The following is a 12,414-nucleotide window of genomic DNA, read 5'->3' as shown; positions in this document are numbered from 1 at the left end:
ATGGAAAGTCAATCCGGACGAGAGTGGGAGTTACCAGAATATAGAAAATTCAACATTCGTGGCATTCGGTTTTTAGCGACGTTGTCCTCAAGATTATTTTGAGCATGCCTTGACAATAGGCAGTAGATGTGGTCTACATAGATTTAAAGTAAGAATTTAATAAGGTCTCCAATGAGAGACTTGTTCAGAAAGTCATGGGGCATGGGATCCATGGATAGATGTAAAGGCTGTGTGGATTTTTAAAATTGGCTTGGATGTAGAAAGTAGAGAGTAGTAACGGAAGGAAAGTATTCTACCTGGAGGTCAGTGACTAGTGGAGTTCGCAAGGATCTGTTCTGGGAGCTCTGCTCTGTGCTTTTTATAAATGACATAGATGAAAGGCGGAAGGGTAGGTCAGTAAGTTTGCAGATGATATGAAGGTAGGGGGAGTTATGGATGGAGCTGAAGGTTGTCGTAAGTTACAAAAGGATATAGACAGGAAGCAGAATTTGGCAGAAAAGTGGCAGATGGAGTTCAATCCAGGTAAGTGTGAGGTAATGCATTTTGAAAGGACAAACTAGAAGGCTGAGTTCAGGGTTAAGGGTCGGATACTTAAGAGTGTGGCTGAACGGAGGGATCTTGGGGTTCAAATCCATACATCCCTCAAGGTTGCTGTGCAGGTTGATAGAAGAGTTATGAAGGCCTATAGGATGTTGGGCTTCATCAATATTGGGACTAAGTTCAAGAATCAAGGTCATGTTACAACTTGACAAATCTCTGGTAAGACCATGCAGTATTGTGTTCAGTTCCGCCACCTCACTTATACGAAGGATGTGGAAGCTATGGAGTGGGTGCAGAGGATTTACCAGGATGTTACCTGGATTGGAAAACGTCTTATGATACGAGGTTAGCAGAGCAGGGACTTTTCACTTTGGAGCATAGGAGGATGAAGGGAGATGTAATAGAGGTTTGCAAAATCATGAGAGGGTAGAGAGCTAGTGCCTTTTTCCCAGGGCAAGAACAGCAAACATCAGAGGGCATTTGTACAAAGTGAGGGAGGGAAGTTTAGGAGAGACAACAGGGATAAGTTTTTTTTTAAGCAGTGAGTTGTGGGTTCCTGGAATGCTTTGTGAGGGATGTTGGTGGAGGCTGAAATATTATGGGCATTTAAGAGTCTCTTGGACAGGCACAAGGATGGAGAAGAATAGAGGGTATGGGGTAAGGAGGGCTTATTACTTTTTTTTAAAGGAATATATGGGTCGTCACAACATCAAGAGCTGAAAGGCTTGTACTGTGCTGTAGCCTCCATGTTGATGCAATCACAAAGGCGGCTAGCCAACGGCTCTACTTGTGAGGTGTCAGAGGAGGTTCAGTCTGTTACCAAAGACTTTCAAACATCTACAGGTGTACTGTGGAGAGCATTCTGGCTAGTTGCATCACTGCCTGGTACGGAGCTGCCAACTCCCAGGACAAGAATAAGGTCCAAAGGGTTGTTAACTTGGCCTGCGACATCACAGGCACCAGACCACTCCATTGTGGACATTTACATGAGGCGGTGTCTTAAAAAAGCAGCCTCTATCCTCAAAGACATCCCACCACCCAGGCCACGTCCTCCAATCTTCTACCATCGGGGAAAAGGTACTGGAGTCTAAAGACGAGCTCTCAGCGGCACAAGGACAGCTTCTTCCCCGCTGCCATCAGATTCCTGAATATTCAATGAACCAAAGGCACTGTTTTACTTTTCATGCACTTTTATTGTTATTATTATTTTATTTTTTATAGTTATGTCATGATTATAACATGTACATTTTCTCTATGACGCTGCTGCAAAAGAATGAATTTCATGACTTGTTCATGACAATAAATCCTGATTCTGATCCTTCATTTACTTTCTTGGTAATAGCCTGAATATGAATGAGATTGTCTGACTTCGGAAGCTAAGCAGGCTCAGGCCTAATCAGTACTTGGAGGGGAGACCAGGAGCTGTAGATTTCTCTGAGAGGTGCTGCAGAAAAGTGGCGGCTCTTTGTCTGTCTTACAGTAGACAAAAGTCAATGAATTTTCTGATCATACAAACCTAGCAGAGAACGGGGGGGGGGGGGGGGGGGGGAGGCGGTATTAGGATGCAAAGTGTCTGTAAAGATATGTAAACATGTTGAGGAAGTGGGGGAAAGCACATAGTTGGCATACAGATGCAGCAAGTAATCAGGAAGGCAATGGTTTGCTGGATTTTATTACAAAAGGATGGAGTATTTCAGGGCAGTCCTTGCTGCAGCTGAACTTAGTGCAAGTGAGAATACAAATTAAATACAAAGAAAACTTCTATCCCCTATTCTTGGATTGTTGGTACTTCAGTAAAAGTTGACACCAGGGCAAAAGGTATTGTCTTATAAGGTTCAGCAGTTTGGATTTGAGAACAAAGAACCCTTTGAAACAAACATGCAGCTCAACTTCATTGCACTCTTTCTGAAAACCGATGTTGGAGTCGGTGCAATCATTTAATAACTGCAATTGTGACAAAAATTACTTCTGTAAAAACTCCACACAGTAGAGAGTTATGGGTATGAAGTAGCGAAGGTTTAGTTTGCTGAGTAGGGTAATATAGGTTGGCACAACATTGTGGGTCATAGGGCCTGTACTGTGCTATAATGTTCTGTGTTCTAGTATATTAGGCAAAGTAGGGAGAGATGAGAAAAGGAAAAAAATGTTGAAAAAAATACACAATAATTGCATCTCAATTTATTCACTGTAATCCTACTGCTTTGAAATTATAGAGAAAGAATGATTCATAGACTCATATTATTGTTTTCCAATATAATCAAGATTTATCTCCATATTCACCCAACAATAATATAAATGGTTTTGCTCTCTTGGCACAGGCTTCATTCAAAGCTCAAATATTAATTTATGGATCATTTTCAAACGAATTCCAGCAACATCTTCAGATTCTCAATGATCACTTATGTTCCATTAAATTATGTGAATAAAGCAGTAAGGCTTTTAAGGGGTCCATCCGCAACTATAGAAATTAATTTTGACCTTTAAGAGGTAGCCACTATAATATACTGCAGCTTGTACCACAGAGGAATCTTGAGACACTGAAGTACCTTCCATTTGTCTTGTGCAAATTAAATGTTTGAACAACAAAAGTAATTGTCCAGAAATGTTATTAATCTCTAACAACTATAGAATGTACCTACTTTGACAACATATAAACTGTTAAACAGGCAAATTACCCCATATCAATTAACCACAATATATAATGAAGCAGCAACTGTGGCAGAGCCTGCCATTCCATGATCGGCCTCCAAAGCCACTGTCAACGTTGCTAAACAAACCAGTGACTACCAGAGACACAATATGGAATACAATAAAACCTTGCTAGAATCCGATAGTTGGGGTCCAAGATTTCATATCGCGTTACAGACAAGTCGCAGAACAGATGCATATATGTCACGTGTTATGATTCAGGAAGAACAAAAACAGAATTTAAGCCCACCCGAATTGTGCTGCCATATCCACTCCCACCCCCTTCCAGTCGTGCTGCCATCTCCCCCCATCACCCACCCGACTCCCACTGCAGGTCTCCCCCCCCACCTCGCCCGCCTGACTCGCGCTGCCGGTCTCATGTCCATTTGACTCACGCTGCTGGTCTTCCCCCTCCCTCCCTTGCCAGCCTGACTCGCACTGGCGGTCTCCTCCCCTCGCCCGTCATGAGTCCATTTTTGAGTTTGTGGCTGTTAGCCACTGTTAGCCTGGCATCCTAAAATCAATGTTTGGGATCCACAGACACCCACGCTATAAGCGATTCCGTGGATTAACTAATCACGTTCTAACGAGGTTTCACTGTATTTAACAAGTACTGATGGGCATTATTTTTGACAAAAAAATTAGATCTCATTAAAACATTTCTTTGTCGTACAATAAAAAATATTTATCTTACACATTTTCTTTTTGCAATAATGATGTAGCCAACAATTTCAAAGTTCAATATTCAAGTCTGGTCATTTATATTTTGATTTGAATGACAGGGTGGTAAATTGGGTGAGTAAATATGCTGGCAATACAAAAATAGGGGGAGTTGTGGATAGTGATGCTGAAGGACAGAGGGATCTTGGAAAAATGGACTCGTATGACTCATTTACAAGCTCCAAAAACCAGCAAGTGGGGAGACAGCAGCGCAAGTCAGGCGGGCCAGGGGGAGACACCAGCAGGGCAAATTAGGCGGGGGTGGGGGTGGGGGAGAGACCAGCAGCATGAGTCGGGCGGGTGAGGGGAGAAGACCAGCAGCACGAGTTGGGCAAGTGGGGGGGGGGGGAGACCAGCAGCGCAAGTCGGGCGGGCGAGAGACCGGCAGCGCAAGTCGGGTGGGTGAGGGGGAAGACAGCAGTGCGACTGGAAGTGGGAGGGGTGGATCAACAGCACAATTTGGGTGGGCTTAAATCTGGCTTTCTGAAATCCAAAATTCATAACATGCTGTCCCCAAAGGGTTCCGGATTTATCCAAGGATAAAGGATTGTGTACCTGTATGTGGAGTTTAAAGGTTTTAAAGGTCTTATTATAAGGACTGAGTAACAGTATTCTGTTTTCCTGCTTCCTGAATCATGACATATATGCATCTGTTCCGCGACTCGACTGTTACACGGTATGAAATCTTGGACCCCAACTACCACATTTTAACGAGGTTTTACTGTAGTTGGGCAGGGTCAATTCTGTCATTTAAGAGTAGGCTAGATGAGTACATGGATGTGAGGGGATTGGAGGGTTATGGGCATGGGAGTGGGTAGGTGGAACAAGTGGTGTTTCACGTAAATTGGTGCGGACTAGAAGGGCCAATATGGCCTGTTTCCATACTGTAAATTATTATTTGACTATAATATGTAAAGGAACAACTCCTGATTTTCCATCTGGGTAATCTCCAGCCAGATGCCATTAACATCAACTTTGCTGGTTTCTGCTAAACTATTCTCCTCTTCCCCTCCCCGTTCTCCTCCCTCCCTCCTCCCCTTGATCGCTGCTGCCCCCTCTCTCCCTTCTCCATTTATCAACTCCTGCCTTTGTGACCACACTTCCCCCTTACTCTTTTGTTCGGTTGCCTGCCGACATTTTTCTATACCTTGATGAAGGGCTCAAGCCCAAAACGTCGGTTATGTATTTTTACCTTTGTTATATAAAAAACACTGCTTGACCTGCTGAGTTTCTCAACCACTGTGCTTTTCCTTCAACCACAGTGTCTACGGATTTTCGTGTTTTACCAATAGAAAGCTACTAAAATGGTTTGGATATATATTGGACCAGAAATCAATATAGAAGATGTCAAAACAGGTTGAGAAGATCACTGGGATCTCCCTTTCAACTATTGGAGACATTCACTAGGATCAAATAGACCTCAAAGAATTACTGATGATCCTTTCCATCCAGCACACAATATCTTTGACCTACTACCATCATGGTGGTGGGACAAGAGTATCAAAATCAGGTCTGTCAGGCTGGGAAATAGTTCTTCCCACAAATGAGATTGAACAACAGTTAAAATTAAAGTGTATTTATTATCTGATTGTACAAGTGCAATCCAATGAAACAGGGTTCTCCAGTCCTCAGTGCAACACACTGCAAACATACAAACAGACATAACACACACAAAGGCAAATAATATTTATGCATAGTACATACATTAAAATAATTATAGTTAAATAGTTGAGTCACAGAGGGTTTGTGTTAGTTCATCAGTCATTCATTAATATCCTGTTATCGAGCAAATAATTCCAAAATATTTATATATCTTTATGTAAATAAGTCCATAAAACATCAGAGCAAAATTGGACTATTCAGCCCATCATCTGCCCCACCATTTAATCATGAGCTGATCCATTTTCCCACTCAGCCCCACTGCCTGGCCTTCTCTCCATAACCTTTGTTGCCCTGGCTAATCAAGCACCTATCTATCTCGGTCTTAACTATATCCAATGACTTGTCCTCCACCATCGTCTGTGGCAAAAAACTCCACAGGTTTACCACTCTCTCTCTCTCTCTCTCTCTCTCTCTCTGGCTGAAGAGATTATATGCGATTATTATGTGCTGTATTGAGTTTGCACCATGCCCTGAGATATGCTGTTTCATTTGGTTTCATATGTACAGTCAGGTGATAATAAACTTGAACTTCATAAATGCATTTTTATATCAGGAAAACCAGTTGAAATATGAAACAAACATTACAGCACAGAACAAGCCCTTCTGCTCATGGTATTGTGCTGTCCGATGTCAACCTACTTCACAACAATCCAATCCTTCCCTTTCTCACACCAGTAACCCTGTTTTTCTTACATCATGTGACTATCTAAGAGTCTTTTAAATGTCCCCATTGTACCACCCTCCAACACCACTCCCAGAAATGCATTCAAGATACCAACCACTGTGTAAAATAAAATCTCCAAAATATGCACTAGTAAAGATGATTCCAAAAGAACTTCCTTAAAACTGTGGATATTTACTTCATAGTACAATTTAAAATAATATTTTTCTTTGATTCTTCATCAATTAATTGCTTTAAAATAAGATCTACACACATGGATCGTCAAAAGATCACATAAAGTAATATCATGGCTAAGCAGAAATTTGCCACACCCTCCTGCAACGTAATATGCAAAATGAAATAAATAGTCTTGACAATTTACAGAGTCAGTGGGGGAAAGGGCAAAAACTAGACATTTTCTCTTCTGCAACTGAAGATCACATTTCTGAGAACTGCTGCTTTGAAAGCAACAGAAGGAATAAAGTTTAGCCATGTTAATTCTACAACAATTAAATAAAACAACAATAACTGACATTTAAATTAAAAGCAATGTATATAAATGAGTTCTGAGACCAAGCATGATCAGTCAAGTTCGTTGTTTCAACATTGTTTCAGTTTGACCATTAACCATTAAGAAGCAAATGCATCAAATCAAACTAGTGCTTCGTAATCTATATGCTTTCAGCAGAAAACAAATACATTTGAAACAAAAATTAGAATGAAATAAATCTAGTGTCTTTGTCCTCAGTAATTGCTCCTCTCAAATCAGGTTTGTGTTTTCATGAAAATTATTGATTAAACCCTAAAATGACTGGTTGCTTAATGAAACCACATTGTCCTTGCATGCAGACATACTCTGATTTGTGTCTGATAATCATAATTTTCAAATATGTTATTCAAATGTAATATGATATTCAAATGTAATTGTATTAGAATGTTGGGTCAAAAGATTCACAGCAGGCTTTAGGGTTCAAAGCTATTCTGAATAAAATGACAAAGAATTGAGCATTTATGGAATAACAAATTCAACCTAATCCATGTTGAGCATGCATCTAAACTACAGGGATTATGAGAAAACATGTCAAGAAATGAACCATACGCTCAGTCATGTTGCATTTGTCCTTACTTTGCATAAGTTTTTACAATTTCCTATAGGCCCATGTACTTCAAAATAAACCTGAGCGTGTCATCTCATTGGGCCAGACTCAAGCTCAATTTACTAAATTTATGATTGTTCTCCAGCACAATAAGATATGCAATAGATCAAAAATTAGGATATACCTATACCTATACCTAGGATGAAATAGAAGTCACATAGAAATGAAGTCACCTTCCTGAAGCTTTTTGCTTTGGGACAAGGAAAGCTGACTCATGAAGACTTTACAAAATTTTCCGTCTCCAATTAAAAGGAACTGAAGCAATTACAATTTTCCTTATGCAAGTATCCACCCTATATCCTGCTTAAGAAATTCATCACAAGTATTTCTGAGCAGTGACTTTTTTTCCAGAATTATGTTAGAATAAACCAGCTTTCTGCAAAATACAGAGAGAGATGCAACAAGGGAGAAAATATAGAACTTTAATGTCAGCAGTTTCCAATAAGCTTCAGATTCTGAAATTCAGCCTGAGAGCAATTAACCCATGATAATGAAAGCCAGTTTAAGAAACAGGACTTGTCAGTCTTAGTAGGAACAAATATTTGGTCCAAAATCCACAGAAATGCAGATATTAACAATGAATGGAAAACTGGTCCGTGTGCTTCCCATTTCTCCCAGAAGCAAATTTGCTTCTCACTTTGTTGGGAGAGTAATGAGAAAATGCCATGGCAAACAAATGGTAAATGAATCTTTTTAAAGCAACGAGTAAATACATTGGTCCATAATTTCCTTCACTGGATAGTGACCGTCATTTGACAGATTTGTTGATGCAGCTTTTTGGTTTTTTTTGACATGGCAAGAAACTAAACATGAAAGTTGATAAGTGTTAATGACAGAAATAAAGCAGGGAGTGAGTGATTGGAGAAAGCAACTGGATCTCTTTAACCAAACAAACCAAAGTAGTGTGAAATTAAGAGGAAGTCTAAGGAAACATACACTGAAGCGGATGGAGTTGACATTGAATCATTTACAGAAAAAGAAATGAAGAGGAAAAGCTGAAATAAAGAGTATTTTTCAAAAATAATATCTTTTGTTCTTAGGAAATCCAACAGTTAAAGCCTGAGCAACATATATTCTGGATATCCAGTCCAGAAGAGAGCAGATGGCTCTGACAGGCCCCATGAGGCTGTAGCAAAAGCGGCTGCTGGATAGAAAGGGCCTTGCACGTGCTCTGACAGGGCTTTTATAAATGGGGAGAACCAGCAGACACAAGAATACATAAAAAAAGAACAGAGATTGGTCATTAGGTCATTCCAGCCTGACCCACGATTTAATACGACTCCTCAGCTCCCCATCTGTGTCATTTCTCCATTTATGAAATATTTATCTACTTTAAATATAGCCAACAATTCAGCGAGGACAGACAGTAACAGAGATTCGCCACCCTCTGCAAGAAGAAATGTCTACATGCCTTAACTTTAAATGACTGGCCCTTTATCTGGTCATTAGGCCATATAAATGAAAATAACCCAATATCTACCCCTTTAGGATTTTACATATTTGGATGTGGTCACCCTTTATTCTTCTAATTTAAAATTTAACATTAACAAAGAACTTTCCAATTTCAGGTCACCAATAACCCCAATGCCCTCCTCCAAAAGACTCCCCATACACCTGGTTTTCTTCTCTCTTTCCTCACCTTTCCCATAACCCTAATGCCCACCTGGTTCCATCAACCTATCATCCACTCCACATCTGGTTCCAACTATCTACCACCACCCCCAACCCCCATACTGCTATAAAGTTGCAGTGTTCTTCCTTCTCAGTCGGAAAATACAGAATTTTGATTAGAATTGTCAACTTCCACCGTTCGCCTCCACAGAGGCTGCCTGATCCACTGAGTTCTTCCAGTACTGTGTTTGGTTGCAATGTAACAAAGGCTGTCAAGACTTTGAGGTCAGAATATCTCATGTCCAGAGATTGCTTTTGAGAAACGAGGAAAGGCCGCATCTGTTGAACACTGAGTACTTCTATCTTAATGTTTATTTTGCTTTTTGCAAAAGTGTCCATGATGACTTCAGATTTTTTTTTAAATCAGACTGTTGAATTATCCCTTGAGGATAATTACCCATGGTTTCAATTATATCAATTTATTAATATGCAACACGGGAGAAGCCGATTCCAGCCATTTTGGACATGTGCCATTGTTGCAGATCCAATGCTCAGAATTGATTAGCTATGAGTTATTTTCCACCTACCTAACCCTAATAGCCTGATACACATAAAAGTGTCGGATCTCAGAAACTAAGTAGGCTCAGGTCTGGTCAGTACTTGGAGGGGACACTGCCTTGGAACACCAGGTGCTGTAGGTTTCTGAGGGGTGCTGGACAAAGTGGTGGCTCTCTGTCTGCTTTACCTACCAAAGAATTTAATCTATGTTACATTCTAAATATAGTACATTCAACTCCGATGATCTGAAATGGTCGGGACTGGGTCCATTTTGGATAAACGTTTTTTTGGAAAATTGGTCATTTTTTTTAAAAACAGCCCAGAAGCAACAGCAAATCACTTGTAACAGTTTTGAAACAACAATGAACAACAAGGTAAGGCTATTTAAGCATTAAAATAAAGTTTAATTATCACCAACAAAAGGCTGCCCACTGCCAATCACTGACACTTCTCCACTGAGGTCCCCGCTCCTGCTGACGCCGGGTGCCCGAGGTCTCCGCCGCCGGGAGCCCGAGGACCCCGCTGCCGGGAGCCCGAAGTCTCCTGCTGCCACTGCTGGGAGCCCAGGGTCCGCTGCCACCACCGTCAGGAGCCCAGGGTCCGCTGCTGCCAGTATCAGGAGCCCGACGTCCTCGGTCAGATTTGGTTCCAAATAAAATTTCAGATAACTGAGGATTTCGGAGAATCCGATTTTGGATAATCAGAGTTGCACTATATTACGTGACAATAATGGAACCTTTAACTTTTCTGTTTCTCAATTGTAACTTTTTCAATCTACTGTACTTTGAAGTGCAATAGTTCTCTCATCTTTTTCACATGATCATGGGTTTAATATTCATGGTGGATGGATTTGTAACTACAGGGTATTTAATTTTGTTTCATGTAAAATAATCACACAACTTACTTGCTAATATGATAGCGGTAAATGAATTGGAATATACTACAGAACATCTTATCAATATTTATTTCCAGTGCACATGAATGTACTGGCATAATTAAGAATTTATTACATTCAAATAGAATATTTTTATTTGCAATAACAACTTTCTATCTATTGCACAAATACAGTGACTTCCAGCCATTTTAATATTGAACCAAGCTTCAATATCAGCTGGAATAATTTAACTTGGAAGCAACTTCGCCATATTAAATACATCTCTCTCGTATGAAGCTGGATACCATTCATTCTGAAAATAAATTCTGTCCCAGTAAATAACTTTCAGAGTTTGCATCTGAAATCCTATAATTAAATGAAACATTTTGTCAACATTTGGGCAGCATGGTTAGCGAATGGACCGCAGACACAACGCTATTGCCGTGCCAGCAACAATTTAAATTCTTCAATAGAAATAAATCTCAGGTGAATAAAAGGCGGCAAGATAAATCAATGTAGCCATCAAAACACATAATATTGTATATTGTACAAATAAAGCAGTAATATTTTAATAGTCAGTTTCCTTGCAGGCCAGCTTAACCCTTTGGACTCAGTATTCCTGTTTTTGGGGGCTACCGATAAGCGCAAAAAAACTCCATGTCCCCATGTTCCAGGACTGATTCTGTACCCAATCACCAGGAGGCTCATACAGTAGTTTAACCATTGACCCACCGGAGTACATATGATGAAAGGTTAAAAATGGCTGGAGTCCAAAGGGTTCGTCCGAATGGACAGCGCTGAAAATATCATGTATGTATTTTTAAATTGTTTTTGTTTGATTTGATAATTGTATGTTTCAATATATGATTTAATAAATAAATATTCAAAAAAAAAGCAGACAAAATGGTAAAGTGCTTAATTAGGGAAGGGCTAATTATGATGGGTTGAGGCAGGATTAAATTAGAAACAGGTGTTCAAGGGTGAAAACGCAGAATAATGTGGAGAAAGTTTCGGGACCACTTGTGTTTGTCCCACTGGGACAGGGAAAAGATGGTAGGAAAGGGAAACAAAACAGGTGAGGCAGCTAGTCAAGAGGAAGGAAGCATACATTAGATATAGGGAGCAGGAAACAGTAAGGGCTCATGAGAAGTATATGGTAGCCAGCAAGGAGCTTAAGAAGGGATCAAGGAGAACTTGGTGGCATGAGAAGGCCTCGGCATGTAGGATTATGGAGAACCACAAGCCGTATGTGAAGAACAGAAGGATGACGGGAATGAAGGTGGGGTCGCTAAAGGATAAAGGAGGCAACATGTGCCTGGAGGAGGTAGGGGAAGTTCACAAAACGATCTTGATCAGGGAGAGGTCAGAATAGAACAGGCTTGTGTGATGGACAACGTTGAGATTAAGGAAGAGGAAGTGTTGGCTCTTCTTAAAAACTTTAAGATTGATATGTCTCCGGGGCCGGATGTGATAAACTCCAGGTTGCTGTGGGAAGTGAAGGTAAAAACAGCTAGGGCATTGGCTGTGATCTTTGAACTCTTTTTGGCAGGTCCTGAAAGATTGGAGAAAGGCAAATATAGTCCTGTTATTTAAAAAAAGGTAATAGGGAGAATTCTGGACCAGTGCTTCTCACATCAGTGGTGTGCAAACTACAGTATTAGAGAGAATTCTTAAGGATAGGATCTATGTGCATTTGGAGAAGTACCATCTACTCAAGGATAGTCAGCATGGCTTTGTGAAGGGAAGGTCATGCCTCAAGAACCCAAATTAGTTTTTTTTGAGGAGGTAACAAAAGAAATTGATGAGGGTAGGGTGGTAGATGTGGTCTTTCTGGATTTTAGTAAGTCATGTGACAAGGTCCCTCATGAGAGGCTCATTCAGAAAATCATGATCCACAGAAGCTTGGCTGTGTGGCTAAAAAGAGGCTTGGCATGAAGAAGGAA

At 40.4% G+C, this 12,414-nt stretch overlaps 1 protein-coding gene across 4 annotated transcripts in view; it reads right to left on the bottom strand.

The window, feature by feature from the left end:
* LOC138755765 (focal adhesion kinase 1) overlaps nt 1–12,414 on the bottom strand; it is a 457,595-nt gene that overhangs the window by 307,836 nt on the left and 137,345 nt on the right. The gene's annotated exons all lie outside the window — the stretch shown is intronic.

This window comes from Narcine bancroftii, chromosome 2 (assembly GCF_036971445.1).
Source record: "Narcine bancroftii isolate sNarBan1 chromosome 2, sNarBan1.hap1, whole genome shotgun sequence".
In the NCBI taxonomy this organism is placed as follows: Eukaryota; Metazoa; Chordata; class Chondrichthyes; order Torpediniformes; family Narcinidae; genus Narcine; species Narcine bancroftii.
The sequence above is the reverse complement of the archived record's forward strand: the minus strand, read 5'-3'. Positions and strand labels throughout refer to the sequence as shown.